The sequence below is a fragment of the Daktulosphaira vitifoliae genome, unplaced genomic scaffold (assembly GCF_025091365.1).
Source record: "Daktulosphaira vitifoliae isolate Bord-2020 unplaced genomic scaffold, ASM2509136v1 Scaffold_3, whole genome shotgun sequence".
NCBI lineage: Eukaryota > Metazoa > Arthropoda > Insecta > Hemiptera > Phylloxeridae > Daktulosphaira > Daktulosphaira vitifoliae.
The window spans coordinates 29977059-29997057 of record NW_026099574.1 but is presented as its reverse complement, the minus strand read 5'-3'; the positions used below and the strand labels follow the sequence as shown (position 1 = coordinate 29997057).

The 19999-nt window shown below is 25.5% G+C and overlaps 1 protein-coding gene and 1 long non-coding RNA gene across 2 annotated transcripts in view; one reads left to right on the top strand and one right to left on the bottom strand.

Moving 5' to 3' along the window:
- Positions 1 to 3519: 3519 nt before the first annotated feature.
- Positions 3520 to 19999, top strand: part of LOC126900569 (FMRFamide receptor-like) — a 46993-nt gene continuing 30513 nt past the window's right edge. The window contains exon 1 of the mRNA XM_050676386.1: positions 3520 to 4008. The gene's annotated coding sequence lies outside the window, so the exon portion shown is untranslated. The remainder of the gene's footprint in view (positions 4009 to 19999) is intronic.
- LOC126900571 (uncharacterized) lies at positions 15480 to 16326 on the bottom strand. The gene is made up of 3 exons (XR_007702882.1): positions 16224 to 16326; positions 15940 to 16073; positions 15480 to 15839 (listed from the first exon to the last, which is right to left on the bottom strand). It is a non-coding gene; the product is annotated as an uncharacterized LOC126900571 (long non-coding RNA).

Below are 19999 nucleotides of genomic sequence, written 5' to 3'. Positions count from 1 at the left end.
GCGGTTATTTAAACATCTACGAGTACAATACTTATGGTGAATTATTTACTGATTTAGTTATTTATTACAAAACTATTGCTATATATTCGAACAAATCAGATTTCTTTAAAAATACACATGCATTTTTCAATAGTAGTTGGAGAATGTAATTGGTCTTTTAACTCTATTGCCGTTTTATAATTGAATAGACTCGTTCACTTCCTCGTACGGATTTATAATTATTAAGTTGCCTACACAAAACTCCTTATCCTGTCTATGCTAACTCTAAATTGATCTAAAACAATATTTAAGCATATTATTATAAATATTGTGTCCCTAAAAAATCACTTCATTTAGTATTTTGGTTTTCATTCATATAAACACTAAAAGTCTAACGAATGTAAAGCGCATATTAAAAATAAATCAACTTAAATAGTGTATACACAACATTTATATAATGTTTTTATAAATAATTTTTATAAAACAACTTATTGTTATTATTAAAATTTAGAAAATGACTCATTAGACATTGAATACACCGAATCTACCGATAAACAAGATATAAAATAACACGCATATAATTATTTTTTTAAAATTAAATCAATTTTTTATTATAATTTAACAATACATTTACGCGAGGAAAAAAACTCCAATAAATTATATCTATGTATTCATATTATGAATTATGGACTAACTATTGTTTGTTTAAATTGTGGTTAAACAGACTAAACGTTTTTTGTGTTGAATAAAAATGACTGCAATTTCAATTTACGTACAAAGTTTTTTTTTTCATTGTATTTATAATGTAATAAAATGTAACGGAATGTAAATCGACCGACGGTTAACCATTTAATAATAAAATAAAAGGAATGTGCAAGTGTATCGTATCAAAACATAAACGTTATTGTAGACTATAAAATACGAACATTTACACTAGTACTAGTTAGTTACTATTATGTGAATTAGTATAATTAACACCACGAATAATTATTCCCCTATATATTAAAATTTGGTTTTTTTCTTATAGTCATCTGCTAATTTACACCAAGAAATATCGTATTATAGTCTTAATGATAAACAGAGAGACCTCACAGTGTTTCGATTAGGAATTTTAATAACAATTAATTATTTGTATAACGTATGAACATAATAAATGAATTTATCAATTAGAAACTATCAATCTGTTTTTTATTGTTCTCGTAACTTTTGTTTACAAAATTTACACGATTTACTTTTAGTATTGAACACACAAAATATTTGTGTGTTCAATATTAAAAATAAATGTGTAAATATGTAAAATATTTGATAAATGATCGAAATATTTTATATTTGTTTGTAAAATAATTCATTTGTAGTGGTTCTTGTTAATATATCCTATTTATTAATTCGATCATGAATGATTATTGACTGTAAATACGATATTTTTTTTGACGAATGTATGAAAATGTTTATAAAAATTTTAATAAATAATTTCTTTATATTTTACTGACCGTATATAGTTAAAATAAGATAAAAGTTTTAAAACAATAATATCAAGTTACTTATTCACTACAATTATTAATTGTTTATATTTATTTATTAAATAAAGTATGAGGTTGTGTTAGGGCGATACATCTAAAACATAGTAAAACATTAACTTGGATATTGTAAATACTTCTCCTATTTAAGTTAGGTTATTTAGCTCTAATTTTTGTACTCTATAGGTCTAAAGTGTATATTTGTAGATAGTAACCTGATTAAATAAACTACTTCAAACAGAGGTGCTATTACAATACTTGAAACTCTAACTATTAAAAAGGCTACCTTAATATTATTTTGGTCATAAGGAAAAGGGATTCAAGGCAACTAAATTTTTTTTTAACAAAGTTTTAGCTTACATTGTACTGCAAATTTTGATCTGAGTAGCATAATATTGAAGTTATTAATTATCAAATCACTAACAATCAAAATAAATAAAAGTTTACCTTTAAAGGTATTATAATTTAATTTTGACATATTTTCAAGTTGTTAAATTGCAATGATTAAAACATTCTTCGAATCTTTTTTTTTCCTAGGGGCAAAGATATATTACCATATTGTACTTATTAACCATTTAAATGAATTTTATCAATTCTTGAAAAAAAAAAATTCGATTTATATTCTTTTAATTATAGAATATTTAAGTAGTATATTTAATATACAGCTTATATTTACATGAAATTAAATCATTTCAATATTTAATGTAAATAATTCTCAAGAAAAAATAAAACTTGTGTCCTTTTTCGTATGAAATGTCCACATATAGTCGATGAACAATATTTTAATTTTGTGGGACATTCATTACTATTAAATAAATAAATTAGTGCACTTAATAGAGTAAAATTTTTGTGCAGTGTACCCTAAAACATATATATCACGTATTTTTAACAATGATACATTATTGTATAAGGAAGTGATAGATGGAACAATTTTTCCTTTTGGACTATGAATATTTTAATATTATGATATATACACTCTCGATTTTTATCTACACTTTATGTGCTATTACCCTTAATGCAGTTCTAGTATACAATGAATAAAATAAATTGTTACTTGATTATTGTATTATTGTACATAGATTTTTTTACTATTTAATTTATTTTAACTAAAATACCAGGATAAATAATTTATTATTATACTTTTGCTATTCATTATCCACTTTTGTTTTAGAAATTATAATCAATCTCTTTGAAAAAATCCAAACACTGTCCTATATCTCTGAGTCATAAAAGCCTACAAGATTTTTCTTTCAAATTAATCATTTTGCTTTTTTTTTTTTCCTTTAGATTCATTTATAAAATAAAGCGTTCTACACGACGCGTCGTAATAGGTTCCAAATGAATCTTTCAAATGAAAGCTTCTAGACGTGTTATCAAATTCTTCACTCGGCTAATCTCGAAGTTAGTTGAACAATTTAAAAACAATATAAATTAGTTATAATTGTAAGAAAAGCTTTGGCAGCCTATTTATATAAACAGTGTTATTCCTTCGAAAACCAAAAAGACAGACGTTTTTCTCTAGACACAATTTTTATTGAAATTACATTAAAAATAATTAGAAGGCCTTTTCAATTGTGCCTGTTGACTTTTATCAGGAATTTAACCGCTGCAGTTGTTTTCTAAACGTATGAATAATAGTATACAAATTGGTACTTTGGGGACTCGGAGACTAAGAGACTCAACGGTGCTTATAGCACACCTAATCCGATGACAAAACCAACTCGTGCATAAATCATGAAAAACCTGAAAAAGTAACAAGAAACGTAGAGACGTTTATACAGTAATCAAAAATAAAATCCAAAATCGTAATCGTTTGTCACGACAAATTTCCCTGGGGAATAATGAAGAATTCACTGCCTCTGCGGAGCATGACCACATTAACTACGTGTTGTTGGCCCGCGCGAAATGTCATCGATGGTCATTCTCGTGTAGGCCAACAGCATATTCCCCACCATCGCTGTCTTTCGCGGACGTCATTGCTGCTACCAGAATAAGTTGCCCAGACGACAATAGTTTATTTTCTAACGAGCGCCGGCAATACAAGACGAAATCGCGGCCAGCGGCTGTCGACGTGAAGTGGCACCGTTACATGCGTACACTGCGGCGGCAGCACGAAAAACGGTAGGCGCGTGCCGCTGTTGGCTAATGTGGCCGACGTGTGCTTGACGTTCGGCGACAAGACCATACGCCGTCGAGTGCTGTCCGTACGGCCGCTCGCATCACTCGCGTTTTTAAACGGTTTGACGCGCCGCGGCCACCAGCCCGCAGCCACCCTCCGGCGTCAACGGCGACGATCACGACCGGTGGTGACCGCGGACGCCACTCGCGCGCCGTAACCACCGGCGAGCGTTTACCGAAGACGATCCGCCGCCACATGAAAAGCCGAACGTGTCCGTTTTCGACCATGTCCCTGCACTAGACGAGATTCGTGCTGGCGGCTCAATTGGCGCTCTAAAAATAATAAATATATTCATTAACAATTTTAAGATATTTCTTACATAGCCATGTCTGGGTGAGTACTTATTTTTAGATACATTTTTTATTACTATATTTTGAGGATTCGATAAGAATTCATTTATCTCTGATGATACAATTTTTTCCAACGATAAAAATCTGAGGTGTTTGTAATGAGATAAATACACTAACTAGACAACACCAGCCTATTATTCTCTCATCATTGTATACCACACGTGATGGTACAGATAATCACACTGTGGTACCTAAGTTTATTTTTATATTTTTAATTATAATCATGTTGCGCGCATTGGCAAACTATTTCGTTCTCTCTTTTCTCCAAATGAATTAATAAAAATATAGTAGATACGCATTTATAATAAATATAGAACTGGATTAAAGGGAATTATTTTTATAATTTTGAAAATACGTGCAATTTATATACATAATTTTTTTGAAATGAAAATGAAGTATGACTTATCGTGTAGTTAAGTGTTGATGTTTTCGACTAATAGTAGATACAGATGACAAAATTAATGAAAACTACTGTTTACTATGTAGTATCCGGTTGGGTTGGTAACCCGATTAATGGAATATCAAAGCCAAAAACATAATATTTATCTAGTATATAATATTTGTGGTTGGGATTTATACTCCATTTCGTGAACGAAAATTCGCAGGAAACGACAACGCCAAAGTCAACAATACATCTTTTAGCGATTTTGAAGGTGTAACACTACGAGATTTGCTACCGATGGCTACGACTAGTCACGAAATATTTTATGTATACAGCTCGTAACTGTATCGAAAACAACGTTATAGAATTTATTATTCAACCGAAAGCATTTCAATGAAATTAATATAAATACAAATGTATTAGAGTAAAATTAAACATCGAAAGTATTTCATTAGAATTATACACAAAAGATTTCTGTCAATAATCAAGTACAAGGTATAATTTCCAACCATTAAAACTTCAAGTCACATGCAATCCTGGCCTTAGATATAATTACTGTTGTTGGTCGTTTCTAATGCCTTTCAATGTGCTTGGTTATTGTAAAGTGATTACTTTACCTTACCAATTTAATAACGAATTTTTAATTCTGTCAATATTAACATAGTAATTTAAAATTTAATCATTAATTTGAAAACAGAAGAAGTCTTCGTGACTCAGACCTGGAAGTATTTGTTCTAATTATACAATAAAATTCATCGAGTAATAAATTTAGTTAATTAAAATTATAAATAGCTATTTTTTAAGCAAACCGAGTATCATCTTATTTGCTACGTTCTTGATGAAATTTTAGTTGAACGAAAGCAAGTCTCAATTAATATATATATATATATATATATATATATATAAGTGTTTGTTTTAAAAATAAACGCTCGTGTTTACCAACACTACTGTGTTAAAGTTTATTTCATAAATTATAAAAAAGTTATAATAATAATAGAAATTATAAATTAAATGCAAAAAAATAATTTCGAAGTTTTGGAAATAAATAACTTTTATTAATAAATGAAAACTCGAACATTACAGGAGATTTATATAAAATATTAAAAGGTATAATGGGGTCAGAGGTAAATAGTTTGATATCTCGAGTGTTCTCCCTCTTATTTTAACCTACGGATGTACATATTTGTTACTTGAATTCGTGTTAGCCAAAATAGTCGGTTAATTTAATTACTAGTCAAGGTTTCTATAGAAAAAAACAAACTCTTATATTTTCGCAATACGAAAAAAAACATCTAATAGTAAACTATTATTTTAGTTAAATAATTAATATTCCATCGATACAATTTCAATGTTTATAATGACACTTAAGATTATCATCTTATATTATTATAATAAAATGTAAATTTTTCATTACTCTTAAAAAACTTTTAATGTAACTGTAATGGACAACATATTTTTTGTAGAAATACGCTACTGGGTAATCTCTAACCAAGTGTTTTGACTTCATAATTGATTTTATCAATTTATTTAAATAAACTTTATCCTACATTTTTGTAAGCCAACGTTGTACGTTTGTAGAAAATGACAAAATGATTATAATTTAAAATAGGAAAATCATTATAACTACTCTCTATTTATTAAAGCTAAAAAATTTCAAAAAAAAATTGTAAGCCAATAAGTTGAAAAACTTTAATGTTTATACCTAAAATATCGACTATTTACTGCAATCTATAGACAAATCCGTCCAACCAGAAAATTCATTTAACAAAGAATGATGTTTACATCATACAGCTGGAGCCCTTTATCGTGTTATCTTATAAAAATGTTTTTCTTCATATTTTATCTACTGTGCTATATTTTTTATTTCAGAAATCAATCTAAAAGATTTTTATTTTTATATATATTACTTTTAATATACTGTTTAATATTGCAAAAATATTTTTGTACATATTAATTGTTTACCTACCTCTGTTTAAATGTGAACAGATTATTCAGATAATTTATTTTCTCAAAGAGAAGTACGTCATGAATAATCAGTTTATACTTGATTGCTTCTGCTCGATTCTTGAGCTTAATGAATTTTCTCAGCGCAGAAAAATAATTAAAATGAGCCAGCCAATTGTATGAAAATATAAGTTAAATGGTCTACATTTTCAATGAATTCATAATTTTAAGTTAAAAAAACATCGACATAAATTTTTTTTTTTTTAAACTAAAAAAATTAATATTATTGATGCAACCTAAACTAGTATAAATTGAAGTTTAATTATTTATCACGTAAATGATAATTATCATTTCAATAATGACAAAATCGGTTAAACTTAATTTTTGATGACAAATAAGTTTTTTTTAGTACTTTTGTGGACATTCAATTTATTTTATTTGCCATTGAATTATTAAATATTTGAAAAAAAAAGAAAAATATTTATAAATTAGACTCCACATAAAATTGGGCCGTCCTTATACATAAACGATTCCAGTAGAAGTATAATAAGTTTTGGTACTAAAAATATTACTTCGGAATAATAAAAATTGATTTCAAAATTGTTATGCGTACTCATAATACGATATCCGAATAAAAACTATACACATGCATTTAGAAACAAAACACCTCATAAAGCAGTCGAAAACCAACGGATCAGTTATCAGCTCTGGAATAGTAAAAAAATTGTCTGTTCATTGTAAATCATTTTTCCAAAGTAATGTTGCTGAGCTTTTTCATAAAAAAAAAATAATAAAATTGGAGCAAAATTTTCTTTGCTTTATTATATAATAAGATCTTATAATCACAAATAAGAATGAATGTCTTACTTCTATTATTGTACTCATGAATATTTAATAAGTCAAGAAATTTTAAAATTATGTAGAACTTTAGAGACATTTAAAAATTTTATTAAAAAATAATTCAATATAATACTTTGAGTTATTAATATAACTTTTGTAGGTACACTTAATTAGCATCATTTATTTTAAAGTGTAAGAAGTGTTTCTATGGTTGTCGTAAATGATTTTTTCAACAGGACTGAATGAAAAGTTATGTGATTTCACACAAGTTTGATAAGCCCAACAATTTCAATAGTGTTATTGTTTTCTTCAATATGAATATATAACGCATCCTTCCGGTAAATTAATTTGATAAATAAAAAACAGAAATATAAACATTGAACTCCGTAAAGTTATTGGAACTCTCTGAGAGGGCCTTTTGAAAAATTTATTACAAAGGTATTACTTTTTGACTACTCTTTGTTTGAATGTATTGATATAAATGCAATTTTCTCTGTAGCAGCCGCATAGTCATTTTAAAGAGTGACTTGAGCTGAATAATAAATACTTTAGATGGAAGTATAATATTACACCATTTTTAGTATGAAATAAAAGTATCTTATGGTCATGTACCATAGACAAAGTAGCCTGATATAGTACGAATTGTAAATACCTTTGTATAAATTTAGCCTAACACAACAATGCCGTTCCTAAGTTTCCCCATTACGTAAAACGACTGTTAAAATAAACATATATATTTGAAATTTAAAAATTGCCAAACTACCACCACAAAGTTTCTTTAACAGCGAATATCAACGATCATTGATTAACAATGTTTGATAACGCAAGAGTGACAGTTAATTTAATTTTGTAAATTTTTATGGTGTCACAATCATTATTTTTTGTAAGTCAATAAGGTTACACTGACAAAATAATAATACCTTCAGAGATATTTTGCTAATTTTTAAGGTTCAGGAAGATAACAGAGTTTAGATAAAATATTGTGATATAACAAACTTCAATTCTTATTATAGATGATTTTTATGGATAGCTTTTAAAAAAAATGTTAGTTATAACTTTATTTTTCAAAAACCTGTAGGCTAAAACATTCCTTAAAAAAAAAGACATTTTATGAAATATGAAAAGTTACTAGGCTTTTTTGTTACTTTTTTATATAATGTATAAAAAAGAATCTATCAAAGGCATTTCTATTTTACTCAGTAAAAACTGGAGTAATGGTATTAGATGACATCATCTTGAAAAGTACACCTTGTTATTGAACAAAATATGAAAATTAATTCAAAGTGTTAAATTTAATTAAATTGTAGTTATTCACATCTGTATTAGTCAATCCTTATGAAGTTTGACGCCTTAATAGAATATTAATGTGAGATATATTTTATTATTTTTCATAAAACTTTATAATGCTATTTCATATTGATATTTTGTTCTTGAACTTTTACGAATTTAACAATTTATTTATCGTTTTTCACATCACTCGATGAGAAGTTCTTGTTGAGAACTTTAATGAAACAATATGAAAAGAAAAAACATAAGTATTATGACTAGTATCATTTGTCTTATGAGTCTGAGAATGTATCATGGCAACAATTAAATTCAATTTTTAAACAAATTCACCGTAATTTAAAAAACTGAATGATTTATTAACGGATTTATGGCTGAATGCGTATACTTCATATGCTTGTAAATCAGTTTGTTTTTATAAATTGGATATTTCCCAAGTATCGTTGTATTATAATGTAACTAAAGTCTTAATGTATAATTTTGTTCCTAGATTATAATCGTTTTTGCAATTTTCGTGGTGATTACAATGATACGTTAAATCTTAATGGGTTTCAGTTTATTTTGCTAGCCATCATTAAGTTTCAATGAAGTACCTCATAGCAGTTATCTTTCGCCATATCACGCTTGCTAACTACTTAGCACTTTTGTAGACCAATAAAAATGTATCATTTTGAATTTAACATAAAATTGAAATTGTTTATAAGACTTATAGTTCTTTGTGCGAATTTGTTCATAGACCTTCTTAATAAATACATTTGAAAATATATTATTTTTCTTCGTAAAAACATTTGGTTGTTAGCCAATGATATATTTTTTCATTTTTCAATGAACAATTGATCTCGTTTGATTATGTTACTACTTTAATTTTAATTTTTGGCAGTAAAAGTACTTTTTTTACGTAAAAAGATATTACGTTCGAATTATTTGACACATTTTATTTTTTTATGCTTGTAAAATACCTTCTTTTTATATAACTAGAAATGATATTTTGGCTAACTTAAGGGTTAAAACGCTGAGATTATTTTAAATTATCAAAAATATTTGTTTAAACATAACATGAATGTAGGACAGGCAATTACAATTTATAAAACTTTTAGTTCAAGTCAACATTTTCTGGCACAATTTCTTATTTTATTTATAGTTTTATTTTTACTTATTTTTTCCAAGATTTAAAAAATTGTATTAACGTTAATCGCAGTTGACTGAAACAGATTAATGGGATATCAATAGACTATATTGGCACGAACATTCCAAAATTCCAAACCAGTAATAGTAAATAAATAGCCGTGGGGAAGTTTTCAATAATAAAAAAGGTTTCGTGCAAGTTATTTACCGAGTAATAGAACGATATTTTTTTTTAAACCCTTAACCTCACATTTACCTAAAGCTGATTGTAATTACTTACATAAAGGTCGTAGAGGGGTAGTAGACTTTTGAATTACCACAAGAACATTTTACTGGAATCTTTTATACGGGTGTCCAGAATTGAGGAAACGGAATTCTATTGTTCTCAATGTTTTTAACAATGGACCTGTTTCCTTATCTACTGAACATATTGTTATAAGTTAAAAATTATTGTTCTTATCACTTATTTTTGTAATAATATAACTTAAATTTTTTTATTATGGTAATGATTAATGACGTGTTTTCAGATCAATTATTATTTAAAACCTATTTTTAATTATTATAGTAATTACAAATATATGAAAAATAAATGAAGCTGTCATTGCTTTTTCATCAACTATAGTTAAATTCAAATGGAATTATTTTTAAATATCATAATATCTTGATTTGAATGTGTTTTTGTTCCGTAAAAATAGCACATATTGTATTGAATTATTTATGTCTGAAATATATAAAGTTTTTACAATTTTGGGACTATAAGTTATTTTAGAATTCGACGATCTCGTAAAAAATTATTGCTATAAATAAACCTAACACTGAAACAAAATATTAAAACGATATTTAAATTTTTTTTTCGGACAGTTTTCAGTATAGTCAAAGACCTTTTTTTAGGGTCTAACTAAGGTTATTTTAAATTCAGTAATAAATCGAATACGATATATTTTTAATACACTCTTGAACAAACTCTAATCACAAGAGTGTACGTTTTTATTATATATTTTATAAAAAACCGCACACGCTTAAGCATTTCATGCATCTTATGTTTTATAAATAAATGGGGTTGCTTGATATATGAAATATAATACATAATTTTAGATGTAATAGTTTGCTAGAGTTTTTACCTTATTTGTTCAAACATAAAATAACGGATCTTATTATTAAAATTACAGTAAAAAGTAAAACTTACTATATGATGAGAACATTGAGTATTAAATAATAAATTTAAAAATTTTATTTTTTATTAACACAAGTTTTATAACAATTTTTAAGATTATGCAATAGTTTTCCAAGAAACCAATTTATCTTGATCATGGAGTCGTATTTAATTCTCAGAACGTATTTATAACATACATAACTTATGCATCAATATAATATTGTAGTTATATAGCCCTCGGCTGTTAAGGCGTTGGCGATAAAACCTTTAGTACTGTTGTGTTCGCCTTAGCGGAATGTCCAAAAATTCTTCGGCAGTACTTATGGAGCACTGAGACGCATTTTATTCGTTTAAATTATATTAAATTTTAAACAGTGGTCGTATTGGAGGAGACTTACTATTGCCATACAGCCAAAATCACCTACTTTCTTAATATCATATCTTAGCGCTCACGATATGAATGAACTATATTACATCTCCCTTACTTTACAACTTTAATGTTAGCCCCCCCCCGCGTCGCTTAAGGTATACATATAAGTACTCAGTATTTGCGCGCAAACGATAAATTTTATTATACTCCGGTGAAAGGCCATTGCAGTAGAAACACCGGTCCGATGAGATATCTTACACTTAACTGACGATCGAATGAAAATAAAAAAAGAAATAACGTAATACGTTACGAAGGTGAAGTGGGTATGTTGTGTAATTCTAGAAGATTGTGGACTTGCAGGAAGAGGGTACATATCTGTCAAACCGTCGGGACCTTTTTCAAATCACCCTGGAAAATCCATTGAAATAGAAGAATTTCTCAGTCGATGCGTTGCCGGTAAAGGCGACGACCCCCTAGAGATTATTTATGGTCAATGGACGAACTTTTAAATACATATAACACATATGTGATATTAAAAATTTGAAATCATCTAACTGGAAGAACTAAAAATGTTTTATCGACTTATTGAATTGATTTTTTTTATGTGAAACAGGTAACTAAGTGTAAGTTTATTATTTTCTGTTAAAAAAAACACGACATAGTAAACCAATGCTTTTTCAGCTATGTATCGATATCGCGTCGGATATAAAAAAAAAGGGAAAATATTTAGGAAGAATTATTGACTATATAGACAAAAAATTATTTAAACAATACTTTTACTTTCGGTACTTGCAAAAATGAGCTGGGACATACACGTGTTGGTTCTATTTAGGTGCACTTTATTCTGATGAAATTCCTGTGCAGGTTTAAAAAAAAAAGAGAATGAAAATACTCTTAAAGTATATCTTTTTTTATTCATTTCGTGGTTTTAATGTAAAAATATTCAGATAATTATCGAACACTTATATTTAATAACTTACGCAACCATAAAATGCTGAACTCAAATTCTTTCATAAGTGTCATGAATTTCCGAAATGTTTTCGAAATAACTGTTTTATAAAATATAATATACTTAAAATTTACGGAAAAATTATACCATTAACAATTATTATTTTTGGCAGAAGTTCAAGATACATTTTTCATTTTTTAGTGGGACAACTCTCAAACTTTACTCATAAAAATGATTAAAGTTCCATTTTTTCTTATAATACGATACACGTGTGTTTTTAGTAAAACAGATTCTTAATGAAAAATGAAAAATATCAATACACTATTAAGTTTTACTATTTTTATTTAATGAATGTTTCTCGAATTAATGTTTTGATAAAATAATTAATAATCACCATTATTTTTATATTGTATATTATTAAGATCAACTTTTATTTATTGGGTAAGTTTCTATTAAAAGCTAGTATTTTAATTTCAATTTTCGTAGCTTTTTTATTTTAACTGAAAAACTAAAATTTACAAAATACTTTTTAGTGAATTAAGCACATTTTAATGTACAATAATAATTTTATAAATAATATTATTTTTAATAATAATAATCACTTTAAATAATAAAATTAATATTTTTAGTAAAAATCTTACTCCATTAACGTTAAATTAAATTATTCACATAGTTTTACAATTGTTACTGTGCAGTCATTAGCGTGACCGTAAATAACTTTGCTTTCCTTCTTAATATAGAATAGTTAATCAAGATATAAATTAAATGAGAAATTAATATTCTTGCTATGTACTATATTTAGTTATCACACAGAGATCAAAAAAATATTAAATATAAATTTTATTTTTTGTTTTACTATTATGCAGAACTATAGTAGTACCATTCTATACCATTAAATTTTATCTTAATTCACTAATGGAAACTATTCGTACTAAAATGTATTTTTCCTCTGCATTAATTATAAAAAAGTCGTACATCGAATTAAATAACGTAATTTAATCATAAAAGTATACTAAAAAAATTTTTCTTAAATTTTACTCTTCAAATTTTACAATTATTACTGAAAACAATTGTGGTATTGCAAAATTATAATTAAGTAAATAACCGAAAAACTAATTTTATATCACAAAGAGATTTTATTAAAAATATAGGATACTTATAATCTTTTATGTCAATGTATAGAAAACTCTTAAAGAAACCATATTCTTTTTAAAAAGGTATTGTTAAAGTTAAGCGAACTTGAATGCTACGAATAAACAGGTTACGTGAGATCAAATAATGGTAAACTGTGTTTCGTATTTTCTCTGTTCTATTTTGATAAAATTTCATTTTTACAACTAATAAATGTAAAATTTTTCGTCTGTTTGTAACACATTTTCACAATTTTAATACCTTAATTTTTAACGTCGTCATATTTCTCCTAAACTTTTTATTTTCGATTCAGTGAAAATATAACAAATTTTAATATGGCAATTTTTTAAGGTATAATTTTCTTTGTCACTCAATTTGTACTTACACAAGGAATTCTTCAATTTCTTTAGTATTTTATACATTTTTTTATTTAGAATAATTTTAATGACAGGTCACGACTTTCTTAAATAATAATAGAATTTTTTACGCGAATAAGAGAATAGATGTGATATAAATAAATTTTTAATAAAACGCACGACAAAACTCCAGTTTTTCATAAAAAATGTATTTAAATTTAAAATTATTTTCTTTAATGTAATAATGCTAAGTATAAAAAAAACATAAAGTAATAGGGTGTACAAGTTACTAGCTGCTACATTGTTTTATAAAACTATGCTGAAACAAAAAACTAATTTTTATTTGTATTTTTTAAGTCACTTATTATTAATAAGTTTAGTCTTATTTCTTGAAATTTTATCATATATAATTAAAAAATGATATATATATATATATATATCTCCATCAAATACGGAAAGTATAATCATAAAGAATATAATAAATTCATAAAATATATAAGAACAGATATTTTTAGGGGATGCTTATATTAATTTAGTATCTATATTAGTGTTGTATTTTTTTATTCATTTTGTGGTGGGGTGATCATTATAATTGGAAAGAGTAGTGAAATTTTTCTTTTTCTCATCCTTTTCCTGAAATTAATGAAAAGCGATTATTAGTAGTTTTCAGAGCAATAAAAGTTATTCAAATTATTTGAAATTATAAACCTTAAAAATAAAATTATGAAATCATCAGTTATGGTAAACGATACACTTTTTTGTTTAGCTTTTGACTCTAGGGAGTTAATAATTCGGGACCTTCTCTGTTCTATACAAGGTAAAATAATAATGTTTTTGATAATTTTTTTTGGCTTTTAGATACATGTGTACTTCTATTTATCGGTCATTAAATATTTTTTTTTATTTCAGTCCTAAGTGGCCCTAGTTGTAGGTTTCTCTCTTAAAGAAATCATGTTATCTATTTATTGTTGAAAATTTAAAAACTTACTTGTTGTGCATAACAGATTGAAAATATTTTTATAAAATTAAGTTTTTGAATAAAAAAAGGCCCATTTCTTTATTGTATTTTATAGAGGTGTCAAATTTATTTATTTTTATTGACAGTGCACATATTAAACTAGCTTATAAAATTGAAAATGGCTGGTCGATAACAACTTTTGTATCAGTATTTCGGAAGCTATTTACATTATAATTCAGATGGGAAGAGAAATGCGACCGAGAAAAATAAGAGATGCACTCACGTCTCTTTTCGCGTCTTACTTTAAATTATTAAGAACGGAATACTAGTTAAAAAATTGAAGTTGACCAGTCATTTTCTTATTAATATAATTTTTTATTTCATATGCTAGTTTAATGTATGTCTTGTTGTCATAAAAAAAAAATAAATGATACCATTATAAGATATAAGTGATGGACTTAAAATTATTTTATAACAGATAAATAAACTTACATATGTAACTAACAAAATCTAAAAAAAGTTATTTTAATAAAATTATTATTTTAAGAAAATTCAAGGCTAGTGTTAAAAAAAATAACATATATTTACAAAATTTTGTCTATTATTTTTTTTCGTAGATGAAGAAATTTAAATTTGTAAATTTGAGACTTAACTATTATGTAATTTTTTGTAATAATCTTTACTTTTCTCATTTAAATACTTTAACTATACTAAGTTTAACTATAGCAATTATAATTTATGTGAAATATTTAATATTGGTTTATTTATATTTCATTTTATTAATTTTTTTATTTTATTATTTATACATTACACTGAAGCGTTTCAGTTTTGAAGTAAGATTGATAAAATATAATTATAAAACAAACATGTAACAAGTTTTAAAGAAATGAATATTAATAAAATATAAATTTGCTTTAAGCCATGTAATATAAAAATATCTAAAAAAATAATATGGTGTCGGTAATAAGCTTTCACTTGAGTACATTATCATATTTTAATATTGTAGTTATTCTATAGAGCTCGTTGGAAGATTTTTAATTTATAAGAAATGCTCTTGTTCTTGCTGTGCTTGCCTTATGAATTATTTATTAAACAGTTAATATTGATCAATCATAGTCTACTTAAAGACGACGAATTTGGGCTCCACATTTTTCTAATAATATGTAAAATAAAATGTTTTTCATCGAGGAGATAAATATTTTGTCTGTAAGGACTCTCGATAAATATGCTATGTATTATACAATAGTGGCATTTTTGTCTGTACATTTTTTCATCTCCAAGTTGTATACTTTATAAGTCATTAGCTATCATCATATTCACGGCTGTATTTGGAAAAATAAGAAAAGTTTTTATTAGAAAGATCAGTAACATTACGTAAGATGATACTAATGACAACATTTATCTGACGAAAAAACTTCTTACTAATATATGAAAGGAAGTTGAAGAATGGTGAAAGATTAAATACATTATTTACGTCTGTTTTGTGATTTTTTTTTCAATAATATTTTGCCAAGACCGGAAAAAATTTCAGTTTTAGTTGCGTTATCTTCTTGTACCTAGAATTCATAAAAAAAGTACTGAACATGCATTTGTTAAACGATACAAAGTTAGACATTCGAGACAAGTATTTGATTAGATTTTTAACTTGTTATAAATGTATTTTTTTGTATTTAACAACTATATATTATTATTCTTTATCAACTTACACCACGAAAACCATCTCAGCGCTAGCTATGGATGACTGTTTTATAATGCATAGTGTTGCCACTAATTAATATCAGTTTTGAGATTATATACTTTTTTGCATTTCTGAAACATTTAAACTACATGATATATTTCACTTATGCATAAACGCATGAGATTTATCATGAGCGACATAGGGGATAAAACCCCCGTGATAAAATAACTATAGATAAATATATAGGGAAGATATATTAAAATATTTTTGAGTATTTCCCTTCCTATGACAAAACCCCAAGAACGAAACTTCGTAAACACGACATGCTTTATGCAAATAAACGGTGAAAAGTTTACATTTAATTAAACAACCTTTTTCAATATTTACTGACTTACTGTATTTTGACATTTCATCAATGAAAATAATTGACGGTTTTCCATCTTTAGAATTTTGCTATTACAACAATTAAATTAAAAATTAATTATTAGAATTATCAATCTTAATTATTACCGAGTATCGCTGTTATTAACTCAAAAATCAATAATACTTTTTAAAATTATAACAATAATAAACTATTTTTATTATACATACTAGTAAAAGTTTGGGACAAAATATTTGAACAAGAATTCAAAATACAGAATACAAAATCGATAGAAATTATTAATTTGAGTTAGAAAATCATAAGTTTAATTAGTTAATATAATAGCCAAAATTGTCTCGCACTTATTTCTGTTAAATAATACGGAACATAACTGAAATTTACAGTCATTCTCTTATATATAATATTTATATTCTTCCAATACAAATAATCATCGGTTTTTTATTTTTGTTTATACATCAACTAAACTTTTGTGGGTACATAATGGTATTCATTGTGTTGAAATACAATAAATTTATAAGTTTTAATTATCTATTCAACAAACGGATTTTGAGTTAGTACGAGTATCATCTCAAACTAAATAGTTGAATTATACCCATTTAATCAAAACTTATTTGAAATTTTTATTAAATATAGTCATTTATACTAAAAAAATTTTTTCTTAAAAGAATAAAACCGCTGGTAAAACGTCATAAGCCTTAGGATTTAGTTTACAATATATAGTTTTAAATTAAGTTAATCAACTACCTTTTTGGTGGTATCACTCTACACATCAGTATTCTGTATTAATTGCTTTAACACTGTTACATTACAATTATTCTAATATATATATTTAGAAAGTTAATTTAATATTAAAAATAATAAAGCTAGTTGGAAGTTTAAAAAAAAATAAGTTATAATAAATATTCAATTTTACTGCCCTTGCTTAGATTTGAAATTATCTTATTTATAAATGCTTCTTTTCTAAAAAGAGATAAAATAAAAATGTTATCAAATTTAACTTTAAACAACAAGTATTATTGTTTTAATCTTTATTTTTACTGTGCAGAATCTTTCTATCAAATGATCTGTATGATTTACACAGTGTATTTTTATTTTGATCGTATAATGAAGAATTCAAGTAGTAATTATAACATTATCATAAAATATTTTGAGAAAATACTAATATCTCGTATAAAATATTTTATGTACGCAGTGTAATTATTTTCTTAAATAGAAATTCTAGTTTGAGCACTATACAAAACTTATATGTATATTAATTATATAACAATACAACAAAATTAAAAATAATTAAATTTAATGTGTATAATTTTAATGTATTAAATTTATTTAATATAAAAAATATAAGGACTTGAAAGAAACTAATTGTTAAAAAAATTAATTATAAAACCCGCATAAATACTTTATTACGTAAAGAAAATAAAATTAGAAAGAAACATAAAAAATCTTCATTGAAAATGTATAAACAACTCACATGTTAGGAAAAGAATAGTTAGTCTTCATATTTTTACAATAATTTTTTATCTAAAAAAAATATACTTTGTAATTGAATATACCTTTACACAAAGAAAACGCCTCTTTCAATTTTAAAATTCTCAAAGTTTATGTGTAAAAAGAAAAAATGTTCATGTCAAACCACTACATTAGAGACGAGTTTTATAACAACAATGTATAAAATACTATTTTTTTCTCTAAGAAAGGAATAGGCGTGAGCATTTTATAGTTAGAAGTTGCCAGAAAAAATCCTTTTTTAACGCCTTATATTCTTCTAAATGGAGAAAATAATGGCTAAGTGTAGATTGTTTACTCTGATAAAAACACAAAAGAAATTCTTGGTATTTATTAATTTGACAGCAAGTCAATATAAAGCTCATGTTTCATTAATTATTTAAAATTGCAATTTACATAATGAAACTTATTCCAAAGACAAATTTAATGCTACAAAAAGTTTGTTATCACTAAAGATCTTTTTAAACAGATAAAATAAATCTCGAGCCTTCAAACTGAATTAGTTATTTTCATAAGTTAAGTTTGTAAATAAAAAAAAAACCCATTTCTTTATCGTTGAACAATATCTCCTACATATTTTTTTATTATAATTGGTTAAGAAAACTCTGACGATTCAGTAAAAAACTAATCTGAAGTGAGTGAAATATATAGATAGCTGTTTTATTTATCTTTTTATCATTCCGTCAAAATGATTTTAATTTTAGATCGCGATATTTTTGGTCTCCATAGTAAAGTGGCTTTTCGACTGAAATTGTTCTTATTTTCTGGGTAATTGAATTAGTAAATAATAGAAGCTACTTTTTTTTTGCAACATATTTATTTTCGATGTACTAATGTACTCTGAGAAGTATAAAAAATAAATTGGTAGATATTGACATTCGGACAATGATAAAAGTTTGCCAGATATTTAAAAAAGTATAACTAATAGGGGTACGAGTACGAAAATGATTTTGCAGTTTTGTGAATATTGATAGTATTTTTCTAATTCAGGTATATTTCTCTGAGGAATTATTAATATTATATAATGAAGTAACTCAAAAAAAAAATAATAATAATAAGTATAATTCTAAAAACTTTTTTTTAAAAATTATTTTGATATTGGCATTAACTATAAATCAAGGTGAGAAATTAGAATAGTCATTTACAAGTAAGTCTTGTTGTAATCATTCATTAATATAAAACTAATATTATTTTTCAATCCAACAATACTTTTAATGTTATTACCACGATTTAAAATTTAAAAGTTTAAGTGGTTTAAATCGATTTTTACGCATGGCAAATTGAGAACCGCCTTTCTGTCGCATCTTATGACAATAATAATATGATATATAACACTAATAATAATATTATTTCATCCTTTTTTTAGTGGCTTTTGGATTCTAAGTCTTAAAATTCCAACTGTGAAAAACTCGTTTATTTTATTTTATTATTATTATTATTTTTTGAATCCATAGTATACAGTCAAATGATAAGTTGAAAAATAAATATCTTAAATAAATAATAAAAAATAAAACAAATTCATAAAAAAATCAATAAATTGAATTGGATACAAAAAAGTAAAAAAAAAAAATATTATTCTGGGTTAATACTTTGAATAAGTAATCCTTATTGTGCTTGCTTCACCATGACATAACAAATAAATACTTTTAAAAGTAAACGATTAAACGATGAACTGGAATTACATTATATTTTACATCGAACTATGTTGACTTGTCCTGCATTTAAACACCGTAAGATGTGATATAAACTTCATACTTTACTTTTAATGACACATTCTACTTTAATATTAATCTTAAACTTTTAAATGCTTTTTTTTTTTAATTAACCAGTTGTTTGTTTGAAACAAAACATAAGTAACTTAACTGAGTTGTCCTATTTTGTAACGTAGCAACGGTAAATGCCACTTTATTTTTATA